Genomic DNA, 10,585 nt, shown 5'->3' with positions numbered 1-10,585 from the left:
ATTTACCTCTCAGGGAAACCGACTCCGCCTGCAAACTCCCGTAATAAGTTACCCCCGAAGAGGGAGGGCTGAGTCTAGCAAATCACAACCGTCCGCTGCTTTTTGCGTAAGAGGGACGCGGGGAGAGAGGGAGACAGAGGAGGGGGGGTTGCTACAGGCCAACACGCTAATGAACGCACAGAGAGAGTATGGAGCCGACACAACATGGCCAACGGCTCCCTCGACCGTCTTCTACACGATGTTGGTGTCATGGTAACCAGTAAAGTCTTAACATCCCTCAAGTCTCCGAACTCTGTTGTGGAAAAAGTTCACTTATATGCACTTCCTGAAATACATGTGTTTTTTGTTTTAATGATGAAGCCTGAATGGTGGATAAACTATTATCTTATAAAAGAAAGAGGCACAAACCGATGCTACATGTGAGCTATCAGCTATAAATTGTGGCATGGCTGTTAGTGGAAGAACGTAGGTGACATCTTGAGCCTACTAGCGAGCCAAATAACTACTTTAAAAGAAAAAAAAAAGATATTTTTTAGAAGACTGGGGAACAGACTGGAACATAGCAATAAAATGAAAAACACATGTCTGAAAAAAAAAATGCATTCAGTTCAATTCAACATGTTGCCTAGCTTAATCTAACAGTTGTTTATTATGTATGTACATTTAAACCCTCCAGTATGGCACCTGAAAGTGACCCTACTTAAAATAACTAATTTTAACCACTGCTACAAAGCTTAGCATTATTTTCCAGCTATGAAAGTGGCACGGCTATTAGCTCTTTTGGTATTAAAAGAACACAGGCAATATGTTGAGCCTACTAATAAGCCAAATGACAGCTGAAACTGATGTGTTTTGTTAGATGGGAAACAGACTTGAACACAGCAATAAAATGCAAAAAAAAACCCCACAAAAGCTACATTCCTAGGTTGAGAACTAGCAGAGGTCTGAAAAGTTCAATTTCTAAGCAAGCTTCTGTTCCAGTATCCTTTGCAAGAAAATGATTCTTTCTTTCAGTAAAGCTTAATTATATTGATTAACCATAGTATAGTGAGAGATAGTAGAACCGTTTCAATTTAAGCACCCAACATCTGCAAGTTTTGATACCCCAGCTACGGTTCATGCTATGATTGCTAAATGCTAATCAAAAAGTATAGTCCATTCAGTATGGCACCTCACAGTGATGCTACTTTAAAATAACTGCTTTTAACCACTGCTACCAAAGGTTAGCATTATTTTCCTGCTATAAAAGGTGTGTGGCTGTTGGCTGCAGTTTAAAGGAAGACACATCTATTAACTAAACAATAACCAAACAAAGGATTATGATTCATTACTGTGGGTTAGGGTTAGGGAGTGATGCTACTTTAAAATAACTCATTTTAACCACTGCTACAAAGGTTATCATTATTTTCTAGCCATAAAAGTGGCATAGCTATTAGCTCTTTTGTTATCAAAAGAACATAGGTAACATGTTGAGCTTACCAGCCAAGTAACAGCTGAGAAAAGAAGCTTTTAAGCTAGCCTCTGTTCCATTAGCCTCCCCAAAACTAGCATATTTTGCCTAGCCTCCTAGCCTACCCTTGACCTTGTCATTATAACTCTGATAAAGCAATGAATGAATGACTAATGTTTATTTGGACATGTTAAAAGACAAAATAAGCAAACAAGCTTTGAAAACATCAGGCATACAGCAAAACCATTAAAGCCCACCAGAGAAAAGCAATGGTATCTGATATCATATTCAAGCTTTTTAGGAGGGCTGATGAAACAATCTGCCTGATGGCAACATACAGAGAACTGAAAGTTGGTGGATGAGAAGCTAAACCGGAAGGGAGGTGAGAATTTAAAGAGACTGACAAATACACTTAGGTGGAGATTAATTCAGCCCTTCTTTCAACATGTATGCCCACAGGATCCTCGTAGACTTTTTGTTTTTAAAAATCAGGGAAGTCTTGATTTGTTATAATAGGTCATCCTTATTTACTGTTAGTAAAAAGGCCTAAAAAATGGTGTGAGAGCTCTCTGGTACTCTGGTTCAGTGTCACTTGGTCATGAGTCATACAATGATGACACCGTGTGCCAGGAATGATTTCACAGTGGAATGAATTCAGCTGCATCCATTCTGGCCGGTCCATTTGTATTATCATAAACCAACTCTCGAGTCAATAGTAATGACACAGACAGTACACAACAAGTCTGTCTTATGTCTTAATCCATGGAAGATTCCCGGAGAGGTGCTTCAGATGTAGTGCAGGCCAAGAAGACACGCTGACTGCATTTACAGTGTTTCTCAATAAACTGTTATATGATCGGTTGAATCAATGCCCAGTAGCTGTTACCAAGTCTTCTGTCAGCGCGTTGATTAAAGTCACAAACTCGCCATTGTAAGTTATGAAGTAGAAAAACACATCATATAAACTGAGTTACTGATTACAGAGGGAATTTGTCTTTAACTGAATTTCATTAAGTGGTTACAGTGTGCAGTGTGTATGCTAGCACATTGCTAAAGTATATAAAAGTACCAGCTTTCTCGCAGGTGAGAGACAAAAACAACACTTACAGAAATATCCATTCCAGAGGTAGAAAGGTGCGACAGTGTGACTAAATTTCCAAATTTGCCAAACTTATAGTTATGTTCAGGAAATGACAAGTGCAGGTTCAAATAAATGATGTAAACCAAACGTCTTTGTATTTCATGAAAAGATCACCTCTGGTATAAATTCCTCTTGTATTCTTACGTGTTTCACACCTTGTTCGCTTCATTTGAATAATCAGAAATTCTGTTCAGTCCAGAGCAAACAGCCAGTGTTATGTGCTGGTCTGTTTTTACCCCATCGTAAGTAAATAATGTAATACACTCCTTTGTGAGACTATTGAAACTGCAGTGATAACATAGCAGCCCACTATTTACATAGATCAAGGGTTTGCCAAGATTACCGGGAGGTGCAGCATTCTGAGATAGGTTGTGGATGGAATCTGGTATGCAGCGTGTGAGCTGGACTTCAGCTCATCAACAATAGTGTGTCTATGCGGTGGGCTGGAAGCACGATGACCTCCTGGACTGCCCCTTTGACAGCACAGTGGATACATACTGAGGCCGTAAAAAAAAAACAAAAAAACACCTCAGTTCAAAACAATCCTTTATGGTCAGATGAAGAAAGAGACGCAGAGAAAGGCCTTTAAATATCAAAGTTTCAGCAGTAATTGTTTTATGTGCTTATGTTTTGAATATGGGATCAACCTGCCAGGGGCTAAATCTGACACATTTACATAACGGACCAGAGGTGCTGATGTTATTAAAAATGTAAATGAAGGTGCAAATAGTCATGAGAGTGCTGCGTATGAGCCAAAACTGTAAAGCTGCTAGTCCCAAAATCAAAACAAAGAGCTGAAAGACACTAAAATGCTTCGAAAAGCTCAGAAGAAATAGTCAGGTGATAATTATCTGCAGGTTCGTCACTTTAACAATCATCCTTCACAACAGACATTGTTTGGTACATTTACAATGGATCACCGCAGCTTTAAAGATTACATTTAAAAAACATATTTATTTTTTTCTGATGGAGGGTAAAATATGTTGTCACAATGTACATCCACTTCCTTAATGCACATCTTGTGGGATGTAAATCCGTCAGCCACATGCAGGCAGATTTACATAATCCCTTTCCTTGTCTGCTCGTCTCTACAATGTCTTGCGTTTGCTACATTACTTTAAGAGACGGGAATTCAGTCCTGTGGAATGTAAGGTGTAAAGGACAAGTCGTTCTTAGATTGCTGTTGCTTTTTAAAAAAAAAAAAATTAAATACAGGTAAATTTGAGCTGTGGCAGCGCAACAGTGTCTGCACAAAGAAACCTGACTGATAATGACGGTATTAACAAACGGCTCGAGCACAAGATGATCATAAACCCTTTGGGAATGTAGTTGGTGCAGTGCGTGGGAGTCTCAGCACATTTCACCATAGAAGTTTGACTTCACATTTCGTCTCTGGTGTTTACAGACTGTCCATGATTGAAACAGTTATCACTTCCAAGATAACAGATGACTTATTAAGTACAGGTATGCTGGTTTAATCCAAAAAAAAAAAATATCTTCTTAATTTGACCAATGTTGATTTCAGTGTCATGGTAACCCACACTAAAGGTTTGGTAATTCTTGGTAAGACGTGAACTTTTATGCATAAAAGTAAAACACCATGTTGACTGAGAAGTAGTAAACAATTGTCATGTACATATGGCTCTGTAAGCATTTCTATTATGAAATGACGTTTCCACCATCAAGCTTTCTCTGGTATCAACGTGATCTTGAAGAAGGCGTGAGAGCATTATGAGCCATCTCATGATTACATTAACTGACTTGTGAAGGGAGAGAAATTCCAAGTAGGAATATACATGAACATCCTCTCCTCATCCTGCAGTGCAAGAGAAGTCACTTTGTCCTCATTAACCTCGGCTGACTGTCTCTGTTTTTTTTTTTCCGCGCAGAACTCACATACAAGCACGTCTTTGTTACCAGCTTTCAAATTGCACACCTTGTGGTTTTAGTTCTGCCTGGAAATATTGATGTTAACTTCTAATTTTACATAGTATTGAAGGCGGGGTCGTCTCTCTCCTCTCTCTTAACTTCCTGAACAACAACAGCCGTCTGAGGCCTTATGCTTTGACCTTTGCATTAGCAGGGCAGCCCCTCACTCTGTGTGAAGTCTTCCCCTCTGATGCTGTGTCACAGGTGAATAAGCAGGCCTTACCACGCGATCACACTGTGCACAAGATGATCAACAAGACACTGGGGGACTGAAGAACATCCTATTGGGTAAGTGACTATATCAGATATTAATTTTTTTTCGTGGTAAAGAAGATCAAAACAAATCACAACGTATGTCAGAGACGTTGACTATGTTTAGTCAGTAAGAGGAAAATATGCTATTTCTTAACACACAACACTAGCTGTTGTTAGTTCACCCCCAAACCCCTAAAATACATATTTGTTCTCTTACCTGTTGTGCTATTCATCCCTCTAGATTGTTTTGGAGTGAGCTGCTGAGTTTTAGAGATACCAGACAAAATGTCACTCATGGCTTGCGCCAATAGAAAAAGAAAAAAACAAAAAAACTCAACAGCAATGCATCTTTCCAGAAATCATGACCTGGTTACTCAATGTAATCCAAAGACCCTGTTGTAAGCAGGTTCATGCAGGAACTATTTTCCTCATGTGTCACCGTGCAGAAGGAAGCAGGTTTGAAGCCAACATTGTGAAAGAGGCACCGCAAGCTGAGTGCCATGTAGTTCCATTATATTCAAGAGAAGACTGACATCTCTACAGCTTCACTCCAAAACTCAGCAACTCACACCAACGTAATCTAGACGAACAAATAACACTACGGGAACAATAAAGCTCTCATACAGTATTCTAAAATGGCCCATTGTGATACAAACACATGACTTGAGGAAGTTCAGTTTCATGCTCTCTGACTGCTAACATCGTACTTTACAGCAAACGGCTGTTGCTGTTGGTAAGCTCCAATTTAGCTCACCGAGTGGAGATTTAAGTAGAGCTAAATGAAATGCAGATTAAAATGAGTGATGAAATCCTCATCCTCAGCCGTTTGTATGATTTGTAACACATATTAACATGAATAACTACACTTACAATAATGTGTTGCATGTGTTCCTGCTAACTTTTTTGAGCTAGCAAGCGTAGTTTGCTAACCAGGCTAACATCCCAAATGTTGGAAACGCATCATCGTGTTTGTAGTACGTGTTTGTTTCTACACACCACCTGAACATTAACATTTCATAACTTTTATGTTGCAGCTTTATGTTTCATTAAATTCCATTTTTTGTTCTATGTGACAGCGCTGTCCTAGTTATGGTTAGGTACAAAAACATTTGGTTAGCTTTAGGCAAAGATCAGATTTTGGCTCATCCGGTGACCTGGAAATTGAAACACCTCATCTAAAATATACACTTTTGTTGCCACAAGCCCGACTGTAACATGGCCCAACGTCTCCTCAAAAATATCCAGTGGTTTCAGTTCACACTTATCCAAAACGAAATGCCTCCACAAACTGCGGTCTCGCCCATTTGTAAAGCCGTTGACGTCTCCTCAGACTCCTAACATGAAACAACGGAATACATTATGGCAACTTAACATTTGTTTAGGTTGAATTTTCTATTTCACAACACTTTGATAATGCTCTGCTTAGGTTTAGGCACAAAAAACACTTGGTTTGAGTTAGAAAAACTTAATGTGTATAGCTAAATCAAATGCAGCTGGTAAGTTTTTACCTCGAGATAAATCGTTACTGAATAACGACACACAGCAGCTGTCAGATATCTTGCTAATGTATCCTGTTGCGATTGAAGATTAAAATGAGTAATGAAATCTGTTGATATATCTGACCTTATTAAAATGTTGGTCAATAATAACATGAACTGGAAAGATTTTGACTAAGGTTTCACAAAAATAACACAAACTGGTTATGTAAGCATAATCTGAAATCACTCTGAAACACTTTTCTTTCTCCATGTATGCAGACATCCATAAAACAAAGTCATACCTACATTTATGTTCCAGGGCAGTTCAGTTAAGATAATGTTTTTGGCTCCTCATGCTGTAATACTCTACTAACAAAGACATTATACATTTTAAGGTTGCAACCCAATTTATCAAATCTGTAGTTTGAAACAATTACTCAGAATTTAAGAAGGACTTTACATGCTGGTGAGGATCATTGTGCAGCAAACACTAGGCAGAGAGATACAGTGTGTTCGGTCTGATTTGGGATACTCTCTGCATTTTACAGTATAGTTAAGATTGCAGAACATATGTAAGGTAACGTCCAGTATAATGGACAAATCACATCAAATTGCCATTTGATCAGTGGGCTTACAGGGCCATTCATCTACAGAAAGACTGAGGCAGAGTAGGAAGTAGGGACGTTTGCTATGGAGCGTGCCGATGGAGAGTATGCCCCGCAGGGTCATGGGGGGAGCAGTTGTCTGAGTTACATGACAAAATCAATAAACTGCACGTCACTTTATTTTCCATGGTGACCACAGTGACGGTTCATCCTCTCAAAAGATTTTATAAATGAGTTTTTGGAGGCGCCTGCTTAACAATTAGTTTCACCAATATTGTTAAATTGTGCATCACTACACAGTTCAGCTCATTACACTTATTCTCTGTAATGATTATTACTGATTAAGTGCAGTAATTGTGTTATTATTACAATTGTAAGAAGAGTCGTAGGGTTTGCTGTCGCTTCCTGTTAGGCGTCAACATTGTATATTAAAGTGTGCAAAATCTGAATGGAAAACATACTAGTCAATCATAACTGATATGATCAGAACTCAGTTGGACTATTAATCACCAATATATTTCAATTTCAAGCCAGTTTGATCTTAATTAAATAATACATTTGATTTAATTTCGTCATGCTCTTTAGCAGGTAACACAATGTGAAGCTGGCGTTAAAACCAAGTAGAGGAGAATAGTGTATGACAAATTAGTACTATTTAGATACCACAAATAGTTAGCAACGTCTACACAGATGGGAAAAGACCTGTGGGTTTGTAACATGGGTTTAAAGTGCATTTGTCTATAAATTCCAGACTACAGTCATGAGGAAGTTGTGGTTGCGTTGTCACCAAAACATTGTGTTTTAACGCCACTGAAAAGGGTCATTGACATGTTGCTTCAACACTGGAGAACAACCAGAATGAATGTGATGTATCAGTGATGTATGACAAATGTGATGTATCACATTTGTCTTTATGCCAACCATGAAGCCAGCAGGCGGCTAGCTAAACTCAGCATAAAGCACTAAGGGAAACAGCTAACAGATGTCCTCTCTAGCTAGTAAAACTAATTAACCAGCAGCTACAAGACCCAGAAGTTATCTATTCTTATCTGCTTTTTATTAGTGAAATTTGCTGCGTCACAGGAAGTAATGTGACTATTTTAAGCTAAGAATGTTTTTATATTTGGTTTTAAACAAGATAAAACATGTTAAAGGTGTTATTGATAACATTCAGTGGCATCTCCCCCCTTCTGCTGCTCAACTGTTGTTCGAATCATTACCTGCTACCTAACGTTGCTAATGCTAGCTAGCAAATGTTAACATCCCTAACACTAGCTAATGTTAATGCTGCTAATTCGACCAAGTGATTGTTAGGGTTGCTAACACTATCTCACATTAACGTGGCTTATGTTAACGTTTCTGATGCTAGCTAGATATTGTTAAGGTCGTTAATAGTTGCATCATTCTGCAAGCTCTGTAGATATATTAGTTAAAAATATATATACATGCTCGTAAACCTGAAAAAAAACAAAACAATATCACCTTAAATTAATGTGTCTTTAACAGATGTTTTTATTTTTTCTCGGACAAAGCTGTCCAGTTGTTTCCTGTTTCCATTTTTCAACCAGTCTTTGTTTCTTCATTGGTTTGATCATTGAATGCAATCATGTTTCTGACTGATACACTGTTATCTGACTGTATTTATTTATTCTCTCACAACATTTACACTACCCCTTTTTAAAAGTTACAGGAAGAAACAATTCAAGACATATATCAAAGAAATGATCCCCAAAAAATGGAGTATTATCTGTCACCTATGTATCTGGAGGAAATAATCTTTACAGAGTTTAGTTGTTTAATCCACACAGGGACATATTGATAGCATTTTTTTTATTCTGAACTAAATCTAAAGTCATTTCACATGTTTTATCCCATAGAGGTTTTTTCAGAATCACCCTCAGCAGTAGAGTGTAGTAGCTGTGTTGACATGCAGCTCCATAACCTAGCGTCTGTATCTGTAAGCATTCACTGACCCAGTTTTTTTTTTTTCAACACAGTGAAGAAATTAATATGCTGTGTAGGTATTCAACGTGAAATTGGACAATAAAATGCTTTGTAATGGAACTGCAATCAACTATGTGATGATAGTGGCCTTCCACACAAGAAAACTGTGAAGGATTTGGAGCAATGATTGTGTGTAACAGCAAAGAATGACAGTTTTTATATGTGCTATTGACATCATAGGGCTCAAAAGAAGTGTTATCAGTGAATACATATCAACCATGAAAGGTGACCTTGGGTATGGTTTGAGCTTTGATGCCCACATGACAGAGTTTTGACTTGAATCTTAAACATGCTACAAAACCACTGAGCCTTGGGAAAAGAATAAATACCCTGTTTTGTTAAATAGTTTGTGACCCTTAATTTTCTGTCAGAGTCATTTGAATAACATCAGAGGCTGAAACACAATCCTGCATTAGCAGAATCAGTGTCACTTATATTGTATTTCCACTCCATGGTGTGATTTATGATCACAACCAGCCCACTTCTCTGTGCCGCGGTTTAGATTACAGATGCTTTGCCTGTTTGTCGAATTCGTATTCCCTTAACTGACAGTGAGATAGTGGTTCATTGTACCATATAGATCATCTACTACATGGATACATAAGCATCAAAAAACACTTATTTTGGAGAACAAGCTTTCTCGTGGCACAGTGAAAATGAGATCAAACTTACCTTGGTGCACTCCAAGAAAATGCCTCGTCACCAGCGCACCACTCATGCCAAAAAAGAGCTCTGGAGTGGTGAGGTTTAGGTGATATCTGTTGTGATAGCTCGAGCTGTCCTTTGTGTAATTTGTAACACATATCATCTTGAATAACTACACTAACAATAACGTTTGGTATAAGTTACTGCTACTGTTTGTAAGCTAGCTAGCCTAGTTTGCTTAACTAGTCTAACATCCCAAATGTTGAAAACACATCACCAGAAAAATGTTTGCAGTGTGTGTTTTCTACACTCCACCTATACATTAACGTTTCATCATTTTTATGTTGCAGCTTCATGTTTCATTAGATTACATCTTTCATTCTATGTGACAGCGCTGTCCTAGTTATGGTTCGGTACAAAAACATTTGGTTAGCTTTAGGCTAAGATCATATTTTGGCTCACCCGGTGACCTGGAGATTGAAACGTCTCCTCAAAAATATCCAGTTTTGTTGTCACAAGCCCGACTGGAACATGGCCCAACGTTTCTTCCAAAATATCCAGTGGCTTCACACTCATCCAAAACAAAATTCCTCCACAAACTGCAGTCTTGCCCATTTGTAAAGCCGTTGACATCTCCTCAGCCTTCCTAACACAAAAGCAAAGGAATAAATTATTGCAAAACCACAAATAGGCTCAAACCTAACGTTTCTTTATGGCAACTTAACATTTGTTTTGGTTGAATTTTCTATTTCACAACACTTTGATGTCATGCTCTGCTTAGATTTAGGCACAAAAAGCACTTGGTTAGAGTTAGAAAAACACAATGCTTTGGCTTAAAATGCCTGTTTTGGTCGCCATGATGTAGATGTTCCAGCAGCCAGTTTTGGTCTGCACAAAAATGGATTGAAGTGTCCACAGGTCTCAATAAAAAAACACCTGATTTTCTCACCATGAAAAGGGAATATCAGCAGGTTCCCTAGAGACAGATGGAAATATACCCAGGTGTACTTAAAAATATCCACTGGTTTTACTTCAGCTGAAACGTAAATAAGTAACTCATTTTACCAACAGCCTGTTA

This window comes from Acanthopagrus latus, chromosome 11, assembly GCF_904848185.1.
Source record: "Acanthopagrus latus isolate v.2019 chromosome 11, fAcaLat1.1, whole genome shotgun sequence".
Classification (NCBI taxonomy): Eukaryota; Metazoa; Chordata; class Actinopteri; order Spariformes; family Sparidae; genus Acanthopagrus; species Acanthopagrus latus.
This window is presented reverse-complemented; position numbering follows the sequence as displayed.